We start from the raw sequence: 17,526 nt of genomic DNA, 5'->3' as shown, positions 1-17,526 counted from the left end.
ACCTTGCAGCCCTGAGGCTTGATTCTGGCAAAATTCAGGGACCACATGGGGTACCAGGGTTCAAACTCAGTTCAGTCACATGCAAACACAGACCTTATACTATTTCTCTGGCCCTAATTTTTTTCTGAAGTGCTAACAATGGGGGCTAGAAAGATACTACACTGGACTGGGCGCTTGCCTTGCCGACAGCTGGTCCAGGTTTGATCCCCAGCACCATATAAGCTTAAGACTGACCACATGTGGTCCCAGAGCCCTGCCAGAAGTGATCCCTAAGTGTAGAACAGGAGCAAGCCACCCAGCACTGCCAGGTGTGGCCCAAAAGCAAACAAAAAAATGGTAGTAATACATTCTGACTTGTGAAATATTATTCCCTGTCAATAATATCTTGAAATGCTAGAGAGCTTCTCAAATTAAAAACTTGATATAGTGCTGAATTTTGGGGAATTAAAGACTTATAGAATACTTTCATTTTTAATTTATTTTTAGCACTATTCTGAAAGACCTGAAAAAAACTGTTTATCACTCAGTACTTTAGATTTGAATGTGAGATGTCACAGATGGGTCATAATAGCAAGAGATGACCTCATTCTTCTACTTTATATTCAAGTGCTTAAGTATTTGAATTTAGGCATTAGCAGTGAGTAAAGTACCTATCAATAATGTAACCATCAATAATGTAGGCACTAAACATAAATTGGCCAATACAATTTACTTCATATAACAATATATAATATTTTCAAAGATAATTATATTACATATATTTTAACAAATATATGTTCTAACAATGTTTTTAAGAATTACAGGAATCTAAGGACTCATTCCATTTTTATCAATAAAATAACTTTATTAAAAATGGACTAGCAGAAAGGTTAATTAGTTTTGGAAAGGATCAGAACATAACCTTTACAAGAGAAAATGCTCCTATTCTTTTTTCTAGAAACTACAATTTTGGTTCATTTCCAGATATACTGTCAGCACCAGATGTCAGCAACTAGAAATGCAAGCCAAAATTACAAGCTTTTTAAAAAGTCAGAGAAAAAGCAAAAGAAGTCTACAGATCATTGGGGAGGGGCAAAAAAAAATTAAAAAACATGAAACACATCAACTTTTAAAAATAAAAATTAAAAGCTCATGATTTTTATAAAATGTATTAAATTTGAACAATGAATGGCTGAAATTTGAGTTCTGATTTTCAGGGATTTCTTGTTTGTTTAGGTTTGGGGGCTTACATCTGGCACTGCTAGAGACTGCTCCCGGCTCTGTGCTCAGAGGACCATCTGAGGTATATGAGGTGCTGTGGATCAAACAAGGTCAGCAACATACAAGCAAATCCCTTAAATCACTGTTATGATTTTATATGTATCCTATGAGGTCATTAAAAAAAAGAATATTACTAAGCCTATTTGTATTTTGCAGAAATATAGAATTATATTCATCAGAATTTTTACACCTGTGACTGAATATTTTTAGTGGTAGAATATGTTCAACTTGTTATAATTGATTGGTTACTTTTTATATCTCATTATAATAATGTGTTAGGAAATAGAATTCCAATATTTGATGTTGCTGGGTAAATTGTAAGTTGCCACAAATGACAAATCCTGTAATACAAATTTCAAGATTCTGCAGGTATAGAATAGAGACTATTTAGGTTTATTTTAGAAACAAGATTGCAGGGTCTAGGCAGGGTGAAATAGGGTTCTAATGGGCAAAAATTTGGAACTATAGTAGCCAATCACCTTGTCACTCTTCTAAAACATGTTTTCCACTTACTGGCTTTTAGTGCACAAGACAGTATTTAGTTTTCAAGTATGTGCTACAATAAGAAATGAGTTGCCATAAGCACTATGAGAAAGTAAAAAGACAAGATAATGGATCATTTTATAGCAGATTTGATATATCATGAATTTGATTGCATTTTATTTAAAGTGTAAATAAAACAGACTATTTCAACCATGGTATTTAATACCCCCCCATATATACTTAAAAAACGTTAGCATACAGCTTGAATTAAATTTTGTCAGCTTTATAAATATTTACAATAAAACAAATAAAGAAAGTTAAACTAATGGCCTGAAAGGTAGTTTTGGGAATAAGATGCTACCTTTGCTTGTAGTTGCTACATTCAATTCCTGGCACTGAGTGGTTTCTGAGCACTGCTAGGAGTAACTCCCAAGCACAGGCCTGGGAATAACCCCAATAACTGCTGGCTGTGACTACAACAACTCCTCCCCTCAGAAAGAGAAACACACACACACACACACACACACACACACACACGCACACACGCAAAAACACACGCGCATGCACACTTTCTTTTGCTAGACGTTTCCAATCAAATGCCAACTGTTTCCTTTAACAGGGGTTTCCTGTAAATAGTGAACAATAGTACACAAGAGGTTGTATGTTTCTTAACCACTGAACAATATTTCTTGATTTATTGTATCAACAAAGTTACAGTAGAAATATCCCTATAGACTAGAGAGATGGTACAGCAGAAAGGTGCTTGCCTTGCAATTAACCAACCCAACTTTAATCCTTGGTACCATATAAGCTCCGTTAGTTGTGACCCAAAACAAAACAAAACAAAATTTAAATTTAAAAGTATAAAAATATGAAGGACAGAGTACATGAAACCAACTGTAAAGCCTGTTTGCCTTATGTAATATGAAGATATTTGTAATCTGTCTTGAATCTCAGTTCATATTTTGTTTTTGAAAATTGTGTAAAAAATTTAATACTTTAAATTATTAAACTTACACCAATGCTTTGATTAGTCTGTGGAAATATCAAGCAGTAACAACTTTATACCTATAATAAGAAACATCAGAGTTTAAACATCAGAGTTTAAAAATATGTAACTAGTTCTTCTGTTTACTGTTAATAAAATATTACTCTAGAATGTATAAGAAATATTTTGCAATTATCTTTATGTAATAGTAATTCCTACTAAAATATGGCTTTATGCTTAAATCATCCTTGTCCCAACCACTTTTAGTTAGGACCTAGATCTCAGTTAAACTTTAGTTATGATTTGGTTTTATTTAAGTTATTCTTTTTCAGCATACTACCTCTTATAGAGAGAGTTGATAAGAATACAGTCAACAGCATTTGGCTTTGCTTTAGGTTAATATAGTTACTAGGTAAAAACAATAAATAAAATTCCAATAACGTAGAATACCTCTCTATAATTGTAAATCAAGGTCTGAAACTTCTTGGAGTATGTATTTTCTTGACTCATAATCTTCAATTAAATGTATTTTTTTCTCACTCTGGTAGTCACGCCTCATTTTAACTTTCTAGTCATTTTCACACTATTCTGAGTCATGTCCTATGCCCTCTTTTCCAATACCAAGCTCCAGAAGCTTGGAGGTGTCCTTTTGTGATAAGTTCCTTCCCCAATATGTGAAATAATGTTAATTAGATCCAAAAGGTGACACTTACAATATCATTATGTCCATGATTAAAAATTTAAGTTTCAATGTGTGAATTTTGTGGGTACAAAGCCATGCATCCATTGCATTTGAGCCATTAGAAAGCAAAGCCAGTAAACAAATCAAAATAAAAAATAATGACTCCTCAGAGTGACCATCTTCTCATTCATGGTATGAATTGTTGTATCCATCTGCCCCTAAGAGATATATGGACTGTGGCACCATAGATACAGTATAGTGGGCCTGGCTCTTCTTTTAACGTGGCCACATCTCCACACCATGTTTGGTCCCCCAAGCACTGCCAATAGTGAACCAGGATATGTCCTAACACCCCAAGTGTATCCTAAATATCCTAAGAATAAAAAGGTGCTAGGTAGACTGTAAACCAAATTTAGTTCAGATGTTAAGACTGACACCACACCCACATGAAGAGATGGTAAAATTGTTTACTACTTGCAAAATTAGACATCCAAAGGAAAGAAAGCTGAACAAATTTAAGAGGGACCAAAAATACTATTAGAGAACAAGAATAGGACACTTGTAAACAGGGAATTTTTTTTTCCTTATATAATATATTTTTTAACTTTTTTATTAATGAATCACCATAAGGGTACAAATACAGGTTTACATATTCTCCTACTTGTGTTTCAGTCATATACAGTTTGAGTATCTATCCCTCCACCAGTACCCGTTCTCCACTGATGACCTCATCATCCCTCCCACCCCCTCCCACCCCATTACCCTCCCCACCCTGCCACTTTGGCAGAGCATTCCCCTCTGTTCCCTCTCTCCCTTTGGGCATTGTGGTTAGTAATGGAGATCTTGGGTGGCCAATGTGTTAGGTCTATAGTCTGCTCTGTGCATGCCTCTCTCATCCTGAACAAGTCCTCTCACCACATTTTTGCTTGGTATTCCCTTCTCTATCGCTTCTCGGCCTTTTGGCTAAGATCAAGTGTAGTATCTGTTCTTATCAGTTTAAACAGGGAAATTTTTAAAAAGTATGAAGTCTTTGGAGTCTAGCTAGGTTTGCTGCATTTGAACAGATACTTTAATGGTCTGAATCTAAGCCTGGAACTGAGAAAGGAAACTCATCGAATATTTTCTTATTTGTCTTAAAGTTTTTATTGACATAGCAATGGTTTATAACGTTAATAGGCCTCAGGTGTCCACCACTATAAACAAACATATTTGTAAACTACATTAGGTTCGCTATTACAAGTCCAATTACATCCTTCTAGTAAAATTGAATACCTTTACCAGACTTGATCCTCCCCTTCTCTCTTCCTTTCTGATAAATAGCACTTTGGTCTCAGAATTTGAAAGTTTATTTTGAGAGTGGAAAGAGAGTTCATGGGGCTGAGTGCAAGCTTCACATGTGGGAGCCAGGGTCTGATCCTAAGCACTGCAAGAAACATTGTTGGTACATTCCAAAACAAAGACAAAAGAGCTTACTTTGGTTATGTTTATTCCCTCCATTGAGTTCATTTGTCTGTTCCGTGTATGAGTGAAAATACATAGCACTGTCATTCCACTGATCATCGATGGACACCAGTCACGTCTCTATTGTGAGGCTTGTTGTTACTGTTTTTGGCATATCAAATACACCACGGGTAGCTTGCCAGCCTTTGCCATGCAGGTGGGATACTCTTGATAGCTTGCCAGGGTCTCCAAGAGGGATGGAGGAATTGAACCCAGGTCGGCCGCGTGCAAGGCAAGCACCCGACTCCCTGTTCTATCGCTCCAGTCCAGGGTCAGCAGGATACAAGGTTTATATAGTCTTACACTTTATACACTCTCCAGCCCTCTCATTTTTGAGGTGTTTTTTTTTTTGGGGGGGCGGGAGGCACACCCAGCAGTGCTGAAGGCTTACTCTTGGCTCTACACTTGGGGATTGTTCTTGTGTGCAGAGGTTATGGGGACCACATGGGGTGCATGGCTGGCTCCATGCAAGGCAAGTGCCTTACCTGCTGTACTATCTTGCCAGTCCCACTCCTATCATTTTTTCAGGTGAGGTGGCACACTCATCAGTTCTGGAAAGTGGGAGTTGGGGTCTATTAGTTAGATGCTTTGGCCCAGTAGTGCATGGGGGCCACATGGGTGTCAGCTTTGATTGGCCTTTGCCTTCTCTTCCCAAATCTTTTTTAAAGAAATTCTATTAAGTGCCCTAGAGAGATAGTACAGTGGGCAAGACATTTGTCCTGCCCACAACTCACCTGGTTTGACCTCTGTCATCAAATATGGTCCCCTGAACACTGCCAGAAGTGACTCCTGAGTGCAGTGCGTTGAGTAACCTCTAAACATCAGTGGGTGTAACCCCAATTTTTTTTACTCTGATATAGCCTACTAATGCTTGCAAGGTATATAATTAGGGGGCTGGAGATTTTGGTCACACTTGGCACAGCTGGTGATCACTTCCGGTGGTGCTCAGGGACCATGTAGTACCAAGACTCAAATCTGGGCCTCCCATATACAAAGTGTGTGCTCAGCCATTTAAACTATCTCTCTATATTAATATCAATATCAATCTATATTGTTGCAAGTGGCTTGTTGCAAACAGAAAAGATCTCATCAGTTTGATAACTAAATAGTGTTCCACTGGGTGGATTATCAAACAAATGTTCTTACTCCAATATCTGTTGATGACACCTAGGTTACTTTTGATTCTTGGTTAATATAAAATGCTTCAGTGCAATTGGGTTCCCATATATCTTCAAATTGGTGTCTTCAGAGTTCATGACTAAATTCCCAGAAGAATTTTTGATTACTTAATTTTGCTTAGTAATCTCTGTAACATTTTCCAATATTAATCTTTATAACATTTTCCATAATGTTATAACCAATTTACATTCCCCTGCACTGTGTATAAAGGTACTTTACTTTGCTCATTTGGGTGACAAATTCTCTTCGCTCATTCTCGTGTTTTTATCTGTATAATAGACTGCTTTATATTTTAAATGCTTTGTAAAAAATTTACTATTACACTAAAATTTAAAAGAATCTATATTGCTGTGTACATTCTTTATTTTCATAATTAATTGCTCTATTTTATGAATATTTTACTTGTGGCTACTTTAAAGTAAAATTCTATTTGTATTTCTTTATTTTCTTTTTATTTCTGTTAATCTATTTATGTTTTTTGTATTTTCATATGGGATAGGCCCTTCAAAATTTTAATTGTGTATGCTCCTGATTATGAGAATTATTTATTTTAATTGTTGGTGTTTAAACAATACCTGGCAGCACTCAGTGCTTACTCCTGGCTCTGTGCTCAGGGGTTACTCCTGACGGGGCTTGAAGAAACATATGGGGTGACAGGATTAAACCAGAATGGCCACATGTAAGGTAAACACCTAATCTGACCTGAATATCAGAATTTTCTGGACAACAGGAATATTTTATTAATATATTAATAAAATCTATAAAAACGGGGAGTTTGGTGCTGCCAGCAGGTAAACCTGTACCTGCAGATTGAATGCATCAGCAGCCTGATGGTGCGTTCAGACTTCCAGATATCCCAAAATTGCTGCTATGCCTTTGGCCAGACCCCAACAACTTGGGGCCTAGTTTACCAAGAAATTAAACAGCCAAAATTAGATATGTGGGAGACACATGTGGGAGACCAACAAACCACCTCCAACTCAGCTACATAAACTCATTTATTGGCCTTATTTCAGAGACCCATAAATCTCGAGAGAGATCAAAAGACGCAGTGAGGGCCAGTGGCATCGAATTAAACAGGAACCCATGACTGAGATCTCCAAGCCTGCTTGGATACCGACTGGGCCTCCTCCCATCAGGTTGCCAGTTTTCCAGTCACACCCACAAACTGTCCCCGGAGCCATGTAATCTCATCAACAGCCAAGACCCAGAGACTATGAACTAAAGCTCCTTAAAGAGAACACAAAATTTCCTGGACATTGTATTTTATCTATAATAAGCAATACAAAACAAATTGTCTAGCATTGCCTTTTAGGCAGATTTGAGTGGTGATGGGACTGGTATCAAAATATCTAATTTAACCAAAGTAGAGAGACAGTATGGGGAAAATTGTCTGCCACACAGGCAGAGGAAGGGTTGGAATGGTGTGGGTATTGGGGGTGGTGGAGAATACTGGGAATTTTGGTGGTGGAAAATGTGCACTGGTGAAGGAATAGGTATTTGATGATTGTATGACCGAAGCTCAAACATGAAAGCTTTGTAACTGTACCTCATGGTGAATCAATCAAAAAGGGGGTAATAATAATAATAAAACAATAAAATAAAATTAACATTCTGAATTTAAAAAAAAAAACAATGTGGAGTTCATGACCTATTTAATCAGCTTAATCAATGGCTGAATGAATAGCAGTACCCCTACATTGTAAGAAAATTCTATAAAAACAAAATAGCTATTTTAATAATTTATTTCTATTTTCTTAATAAAATCATTTAACTTCTAAAGATTTGTTGGAAGCAATTCAGTGCTTGGGATACATCTCGCTGTACTCAGGACTGCTCTTGCCTGTGTGCTCAGGAGGGACTCCTAACAGTGCTCAAAGGGACCATATGAGTATTCAGGAATCTAGACCAGCATCCTGGCCACTGTAGCTGCCATACAGGGCAAACGCCTTGCTTTCTAGACTATCTCTCTAGCCCCTAACTTTTTGTAATGTTTTATAAATCAATTTTAAATTTTAAATGTGTTCAATTTGAAATGCAGATGATTGTATATATTAAATTGTATTTACTCATATAATATTTTCAATTTATTCTAAATTACTTTAGTTGTTTGGTTCAAACAAAATTACATAGTTAAATAATTCATATATTTAATAATTCATATGCTTATGAATATGATTAAAATTCTCTCATATTTAATACTGAATAAAGAAGATAACATATTCAAATAAAAATTAATTGTTAATCATAACTTTAAAAATGTTACTTTCATAGGCAAAATTTTCCAAAAGTTTACAAACATATAAAATACTGTGAAAGTTTATGTATATTCAAGTAGATTAGATCTCATTCTCTTTAACCTTTCTGTGTCTTGACCAAATAAAACTCAGCTTTACTTTAAGAATCTAAAGCATCACGACAAAAAAATAAAACATTCCCCAGATGTTCCATCAGTCTAATAAGGATGTTACCATCATCAAGAAACTACTGTTAATATAGTCAAATTTGTTGTTCTATGTTACCTCCCAGTTTTCTTATATATGTGGACATATATTTTAAGTACTTCTCTCCCAGAAATACCACTGAAGTGGTAGGAAAAACAATATATTTTAAATATTTCCAAAAGAAATCAGAGTTGTTATGTAATTTTCAAAGATGTGAGACCTTATATGGGTTTTTGCAATATCTTTAAAACCTGTTTTGAAAGATTTTGTATGTAACTAAGCCAGACTTCTTCTTGAGACCAGAGGAATTTCCATCATACTAAATCATTTCTCTAATGTTTAGCATAAAATGTGAGTGATGGTCAGTGCCTAATAATTTTTATAGAAATAATTGAAAAACACTTTTGTCATAGCAAAAGTCCCAGTTAAAGTGGATTGAACATACTAATGAGGACATTCTTTGTGAGTATATAATTTAAGGACTTGTGTAAATTATATGATTCTTTTAAATTAATAACCTACCTAATGAGAGAATATATTTGTGCATAATACATCAGGTAAAGAGTTAATATTCCAAGGTCTAATAAAGCACTCAAAAAACTCAAAAACAAAAAAATCCAATGACTTCATCTAAAAATGGGATGAGAAGATGAACAGAAACATCCCCAAAGAATACATACAAATGCCCAACAAGCACAGGACAAGATATTCATCAACACTTATGATTAGAAAAATGCAAATCAAAACAAATTTGGAAGTTGTTTCAAAGATGCCCCAGTGATAATGGGGTTTATTAAAAAGTCTGGAAACAGTATTGATGGAGTTGTATTAAGGATAAAATCCTCATTTACTTTTAGTAGGAATGTCACCTAGTTAAACCTGTATTGAAAGCAATATAGAGATCTCAAAAAATAGGAACAGGACATCCAAACAACCCAGCAAGACCACTTGCTACACTAGCAATAGCCTCAAAATCCTTTGTACATAACCACTCCAAACCCCAGAAGTAAGAAGCAATAATTCAAAAGGATATATGCACACCTATGTTCATTGTAGCACTTAGTATAATAGACAAAATATAGAACCAATTCAAATGCACACACACACACTGAAATATTATGCATCTCTAAGAAAGGACAAAATCACGAAATTTGCTACTACATGTATGGAACTAGAAGTTATACTGAGTGAAGTCAGTCAGAAGAAAAGAGATAGATATGGAATGATCTCTTTCATGCATGGGACTTAAAAATACACAGCACAGTATACATCAATAGCATTACAAATCACAGGACCTCAATTAATAAAAACAGATTTATTTAATCTGTGGGTGTTTTTAAAAGGAGAGGGGGAGAGAGAAAGCAAGATGCTCAAAATGGGAAAGACAAAATGGATAAGCAGAAGTATGTAAACATTCTTAAATAACACATCTCTACATTTTGGGGAGTGGGAGAGGGGGGTCAGCTCAGCAGTGCTCAGGATTTACTCCTGGCACTGTGCTCAAGCATCACTCCTGGCAGGCTCAGGGGACCATCTGTGGTGCCAGGGATCATAAATATTTTGACTAAGGCTATGTGAAGAGAAATTCATGGAATTTAAAATAATAGATTTATTGCAGCAGTCCTTCTGCATTAATAGTAATTAACCATCTGCAGCTTTCATTTTATAGCAGAAACTCATAATAATTCCCTGTTCACTAAGGCACACAAAGCTATTATTTACTCATTAGCACATTAGTTTAGTGTTGTTCCTTTAATTACCAAATTCCTAGATATAAATTATCATAAGTTTTCTTTCAGTCCAACTTTCATACTATAGAATATGTAATTGCTCATATGTTGCCAATGAATATGTAGCCTCAGTTATTTTTAAATTTTGCATTCTATGTATAATTATCATTTTGAAATAACTTGACTGCTCCAGTTTTCCTGCTAGTAGAAAATAGATTTCCCATCATGCTTGGATGATATCACACACTCCAGAACATATTTCATATCTGAAATGTCTGGCACAGATATTTCTGAAAGACAGAAAGAAAGTAAAATACAAAAACTCCTGGAAAAGTGCTAAGTGCTGTAATCCAACCTGTCATAACTGTATAGCTGTTTAAAGGTATTGCTTGAAAAGAACAGTTAGAAGGCTCTTGAGTTAGTAAATCAAAATGCTTCACTTTCCTCAGTAGCCAATCAAAATGACACAATCTAAGCTCTAAGTACAGTGCTATTTGTATAGCAGAGGTAAGCATGTTTAAAAATTTATTTTTTCTTCAGTTCTTCCCTAGAGACTTTTATTTTCATTATTGTAAATAAAATAAGAAAAATATTTTAAAGAATTGAATAATCCCCTGCTAATTTAATCCTAACATTTATTTACAAAAAAATAGTTATTTTTCAATATAATATTTACATGATAAAGAACAAAATTGGAGACACTGTTGGTGGGAAACGTACACTGGTGAAGAGATGTTTTGGAGCATTGTATGACTAAAGCCTAACCATGATCAACTTTCTAACTGTGTACCTCACAATGTTTCAATTAACTAATTAATTATAGCACAGTAGGTAGGGCGTTCGCCTTGCACGTGACTGACCCGGGTTTGATTCCTCCACCCCTCTCGGAGAGCCCTGCAAGCTGCCTAGAATATCTCGCCCACATGGCTGAGCTTGGAAAGCTACTCGTGTCATATTTGATATGCCAGAAACAACAAGTTTCAAAAACAACAGCAACAACAAGTCTCACAATGGAGACATTACTAGTGCCCGCTCGATCAAATCAATGAGCAACAGGATGCAGTGATACAGTGATACAGTCATGAGACTCATTATTTAAAATTAAGTACTGCGACCCAGCATTAATCTAAGTGCAGTAAGCAGAGAATATTTTGTGTCTTCACATGTCACAAACACACATGTATTTTCAATTTCCAGATAGAAATAGCTCATCCAAAGTCATGAAATTTGCTTATAAATGGATAGACATAGAGAGTATTATACTAAGTGAAATGAGTCAGAAAGAGAGGGACAGACATAGAAGGACTGCACACATTTCTGAAGTATAGAATAACATCACATGAAACTGACACCCAAGGACAGTAGATACAAGGGCCAGGAGGATTGCTCCATAGCTGGAAGATGGCTTCATGAGCGGAGGGGAGAAGGCAGATGGAATAGAGAAGGGATCACTAAGAAAATGATGGCTGGAGGAATTGGGATGGGAGATGCATGACGAAAGTAGATAATGGACCAAACATGATGACCTCTCAGTGTCTGTGTTGCAAGCTATAGTGCCCAAAAGTAGAGAAAGAGTATAGGGAATATTGTCTGCCATGGAGGTAGGAGGAGGGTGGGAAAGGGGGGGGTATATTGGGGATATTGGTGGTGGGGAATGGGCACTGGTGGAGGGATAGGTATTTTATCATTGTGTGATTGTAACTCAAACATGAAAGCTTGTAACTCACGGTAATTCAATAAAATTAAAAAAAAAGAAATAGCTCATCCAAATCATAGAATATTTTAGGAATAATAATAGGAAATACAGATATTCTAGGTCCTAGCCCTCAAACTAAATTTGAAATTTTTTGTTTAACTATATGAACTTTCCCACAATGTAAAAAAATTTTACAAATAGAAAAAAGAATAGGAAATACAGTCAAACTGTCTTAAAAGATTACTGATGGTATATAAAATATATAATGACATTTTATAGGTTTTTTTCAGGGGGTGCCCCACATCCAGTAGTGATGAGGGCTTACTCCTGGCTCTGTGCTCAGAAATTAGTCTTGGCAAACTCAGAGAACCATATAGGAAACCAGTGATGGAATCCTCATCAGTCATGTGCAAGGCAAAGGCCCTAAGCACTATACTCTCTGTGTCTCCTGTAGTAGCATTACTAATTATTCTCCTGAGAGTATGATGATGACACAACATTGGGAATACAACACTGTCGCTGTGTTGTACTTATAGAAGTGCTTAAAATGATAAATTTTCTTTAAGATATATTTTAATACATTTTTTAAATCCTCTATGAAATGATTTATTTTATGTGACAACTTAACTAGACTAAGAAATGGCCAGTAAAACTTTTCTGGATAGGTCTGTGAAGATGTTCTTTAAAAATTAACATTTGAATCCTTATACTTAGTATTAATTGTGTGCACTGAGTTTAAGATTGGCCTTGCTGATCCTTGGGACCATCATCAAATTTCCTGAGGGCTTGAGTAAATAAAAAAGGTAGAGGAAGGATAAATTTGCCCTCAATTTGAATTAGGATATCATATTTTTCTCCCTTTGAACAATGTGTTTCCTGTTCCAAGTTTTGTTTCCATGTTAGAATCTTATCATTGGTCTTCATCGTTCTGATACTTTTAAATTTAGTCCCTCTCTTTCTGAACTCATTTCACTTGACATGATACTCTCCATATCTAATAGCACGGTATTGGGATAAAAATAGACCTGCAGACCAATGGAACAGTCTTGTCTTGTCACGAACACCAAATATATGGCCACTTAATCTTTGACACAGGAGCAAGAAGCACCACACATTTTGTAAGAGAATAGTTTAATATTTTTTCAAATGTCACCATACAACTCCCAAAATCAAGAACAAGTATTTATCCACCATGTACCATTGAATCTCCTTCTCCCTCTCTACAATTTCACACTCATCATTTGATGGACTCACCTGTACAGTCAAAATTCAATAGTTATTTTCTGTCCCTTGCTTTATATCTTTATATTCCACATATAAATTAAACAATCTGGTATTTGTTCTTTTGCTTCTGATTTACTTCACTTAGACTGACCACTATCTGTTCTATCCATGGTTGTCACATACAATGTAATTTTCTCTTTTCAATAGCTTGACAGTATTTTGTTATGTGTACATATATACATATATAATTCCATATCACTTTTATTACTCATCTGTTATTGGTACTTAGGTTTTTTTCTATAACTTGGCTATTTTAAATAATACTTTAATGGAAATAACAGTTAACTATTGGCTTAATGGTTTTGTAATTTGTGTATTGATAGCTAGGGAAGAAATTGCTGAATTATAGAGTTGACCTAATATAAAGTTGAGAAAACTTCAGATTTTTTCAAATAGCATGGATTAGTTTATATTGCCACCAAATAATTGTGATGGTTCATTTTTTTTAAAAAAAATTTTTGTGCCTTCAATATGCCAAAAACAGTTACAACAAGTCTCACAATGAAGACATTACTGGTGCCCGCTCGAGCAAGTTGATGAGCAACAGGATGACAGTGAGAGTGACAGAAGATTTTTGTGCCGCATCCAGCTGTGCTCAGGGGTTACTCCTCGTTCTGCACTCATGAGCTTGGTCTGCACTCACAGGGCTCAGGGGATCATATGAGATTCCAAGGATCAAACCCAGGTTGGCCATATGAAAGGCAAGCGTTTTTCCTGCTGTTATCACTCCCACTCCAAGAGATTATTTTTCCTAATGCCTTTACCATTGCATGATAAATCATTATTTTCATTTTCATTTTAATAAGTAATAAATTACCTTTTAGTGTAATATAAAAATATAAAATGTGAGAAATATAAACAAAAAATTAGTTCTCATAAAAACACTCTCTACAAAATCAAGCTCCTGGACATCTAGTTCTCCCTCTTGGAGAACCTGACAAGCTACCAAGACTCTATTGCTTGAACAGGAGAGCCTGGCAACCTCCCCGTGGCGTATTCATATCCCAAATATAGTAAAAGACATATACATACCTCTCGGAGGGGCCAGCAAGCTACCGAGAGTATCCCGCCCGCACGGCAGAGCCTGGCAAGCTACCTGTGGCGTATTCAATATGCCAAAAACAGTAACATAGGTCTCATTCCCTTGACCCTGAAAGAGCCTCCAATACGTAGGGAAAGAGTAAAGAGAAGCTGCTAAAATATCAGGGCTGAGTTTAATAGAGGTGTTACTGGTGCCTGCTCAAGTAAATCGATGAACAACGGAATGACAGTGATACAGTGAATAAAGTACCTGAATAAAGTACCTTTTTAAAAATCGACTTTACTGTATAGGTCAATTGTTTCTAAGAGTTTCTTACTAGAGCTTTTAGGCTTCTCTAGGTATAGTATCATATCATCTGTGAATAGTGAGAGCTTGATTTCTTCCTTTCCGATCTGAATCCCCTTAATATCTTTTTCTTGCCTGATGGCTATTGCTAATACTTCCGGTACTATATTAAAGAGAATCGGTGAGAGTGGGCTTCCTTGTCTTGTCCCTGATCTTAGAGGAAAAGCCCTTAGTTTTTCTCCATTGATGATAATGCTTGCCATAGGTTCGTGTTAGATGGCTTTTACTATCTTGAGAAAAGTTCCTCCAAAACCCATTTTGGTGAGAGTTTTTATCATGAATGGGTGTTGGATCTTGTCAAATGCTTTCTCTGCATCTATTGATATGATCATATGGTTTTTAGCTTTACTTTTGTTGATATGATGGATTATGTTGATTGATTTCCGAATGTTAAACCATCCTTGCATCCCCGGGATGAATCCCACTTGGTCATGGTGTATGATCTTTTTGATGAGTTGTTGGATTCTATTTGCTAGTATTTTATTGAGGATCTTCGCATTGATGTTCATCAAGGATATTGGTCTATAGTTTTCTTTGCTAGTGGTGTCTTTTTTGCTTTTGGTATTAGGGAGATATGTGCCTCATAGAAACTCTTCGGAAGGGTTCCTGTCTTTTCAATTTCCTGGAAAAGCTTGAGGAGAACTGGCAACAAGTCTTCTTTAAATGTTGGAAGAATTCGCAAGTGAATCCGTCTGGACCTGGGCTTTTGTTTTTGGGGAGACTTTTGATTACAGTTTCGATTTCCTTGATATTTATGGGCCTATTCAGGTATTTCAAGTCTTCTTGGTTCAGTCTTGGGAGATTGTAGGAACCAAGGAATTCGTCCATTTCTTTTAGTTTCTCTGGTTTCGTGGCATACAGACTTTCAAAGTAGTCTCTGATGATATTTTGAATCTCCTTGATTTCTGTTGTGATGTCCCCCTTTTCATTTCTGATTCAGTTTATTAGGGTTTTCTCTCTTTCTTTCTTTGTGAGTCTTGCTAGCGGTTTATCAATCTTATTTATTTTCTCGAAGAACCAGCTCTTTGTCTCATTGATCTTTCGGACTGTTTTTCGGGTTTCCATATCGTTAATTTCTGCTCTAAGTTTTATTATTTCTTTCCTTCGATCTGGTTTGGGATCCTTTTGCTGGTCCTCTTCTAAGATCTTGAGCTGCGAAGTCAAGCTATCTATATAGGCCCTTTCTTCCTTTCTGAGGAAAGCTTGCAGAACTATAAATTTTCCCCTTAACACAGCTTTAGCTGCATCCCATAGGTTCTGGTAGCTTGTGTCTTCATTCTCATTTGTTTCGAGGTATCTCTTGATTTCTTCCTTGATTTCCTTCGTGATCCACTCATTGTTCAATAGTGTGTTGTTTAATTTCCAAGTGTTTGATTTGGTTCTCTGTGTCTGCACATGATTAACTACCATCTTCAGTGCATCATGGTCTGAAAAGATAGTTGATACAATTTCTATCTTCCTGATCCTATTAAGGTATAGTTTGTGACCCAGAACGTGGTCTATTTGGAAAACGTTCCGTGTGTGCTGGAAAAGAATGTGTATTCTTTCTTTTTGGGGTGTATAGCCCTGTATAGGTCTATTAGCCCTGTCTCCTCCATTTCTTCCTTCAGACATTGTTTCCTTGCTGAGTGTTGTTCTTGTTGATCTCTCCAGAGGTGATAAGGCATTGTTGAAGTCTCCAACTACTATTGTGTTGCTAGTTATGTCCTCCTTAAATTCTGTTAGTTCTTTTAGGTATTTAGCTGGTTGTTCATTAGGTGCGTATTTGTTTAAGAGTGTGATTTCTTCCTGTTGTACATATCCCCTGATGAATAGAAAACGACCTTCACTGTCCCTTCTGATCTTTTTCAGCCTGAAATCTATGTTGTCGGATACTAGTATGGCCACCCCCGCTTTCTTTTTGAGGGAGCTGTTTGCTTGCAGGATTGTTTTTCATCCTTTGACTTTGAGTCTGTGTTTACTCTGTTTGTTCAGGTGTGTTTCTTGCAAACAGCAGAATGTTGGGTTTAATTTCCGGATCCATTTTGCCACTCTGTGTCTTTTGATAGGTGCATTTAGGCCATTGACATTGAGAGAGATTATTGTGAAGGGGTTTTGTATAATCTTTCTGTAGGGTTAGTTGTTCTTATGGGGTTCCTCCTTAGCTTACAGTAGCCCCTTTAGACCTTCTTTCAAGTTTGGTTTTGAGTCTAGGAAGTTCCTGAGCTGTTGTTTATCTGAGAAATAGTGTATGGTTCCTTCGAGTTTGAGTGAGAGTTTAGCCGGATAAAGTATTCTTGGTGAGGCGTTCATTTTGTTGAGTTTTTTCACTATGTCCCACCATTGTCTTCAGGCTTGGAGGGTTTCCTCTGACAGGTCTGCTGTAAATTTGAGGGGTGCTCCTTTGTATGTGATTTCCTTCTTTGACCTTGCTGCTTTTAGAATTGTGTCTCTATCCACAGCATCCGCCATTCTGACTATGATATGCCTCGGAGTCTTTTTATTTGGGTCTCTTTTTGCTGGCACTCTTCAGACTCTTTGTATCTGGATGCCTACCTTCTCCAGCTCTGGGAATTTCTTAGTAATGATGTCTTTGACTGTGTTTTTTCATTGGTATTACTTCCCTGTGCTTCTGGTACTCCAATAATTCTTATGTTGTTCCTCTTGAAGTCATCCCCAAGGACTCTGATTTGCTCTAGAGCCATTTTGAGGTCTTTCACCATTATTTGTTGTTCCCTATATGCTTTGTGCAGCTCATCTTCAAGCTCACTGATTCTTTCTTCGGCTGTAGTCATTCTTCTATTGAGGGCTCCTACTGAGTTTTTTATTTCATCTACTGATTCTTTTAGTTGTGTGACTTCTGTTCGTAGCTTTGAAATTTCTGCTCTCATTTCTTCCTGGATTATCTTGGTGG

At 36.3% G+C, this 17,526-nt stretch overlaps 1 pseudogene; it reads left to right on the top strand.

Annotated features, from left to right (window-relative positions):
- Window positions 1-4,356: 4,356 nt before the first annotated feature.
- On the top strand, window positions 4,357-4,486 carry LOC129403725 (U2 spliceosomal RNA; annotated as a pseudogene).
- The last annotated feature ends 13,040 nt before the right edge of the window (window positions 4,487-17,526 follow it).

This window comes from Sorex araneus, chromosome 3 (genome assembly GCF_027595985.1).
Source record: "Sorex araneus isolate mSorAra2 chromosome 3, mSorAra2.pri, whole genome shotgun sequence".
NCBI classification, from domain to species: Eukaryota; Metazoa; Chordata; class Mammalia; order Eulipotyphla; family Soricidae; genus Sorex; species Sorex araneus.
The sequence above is the reverse complement of the archived record's forward strand: the minus strand, read 5'-3'. Positions and strand labels throughout refer to the sequence as shown.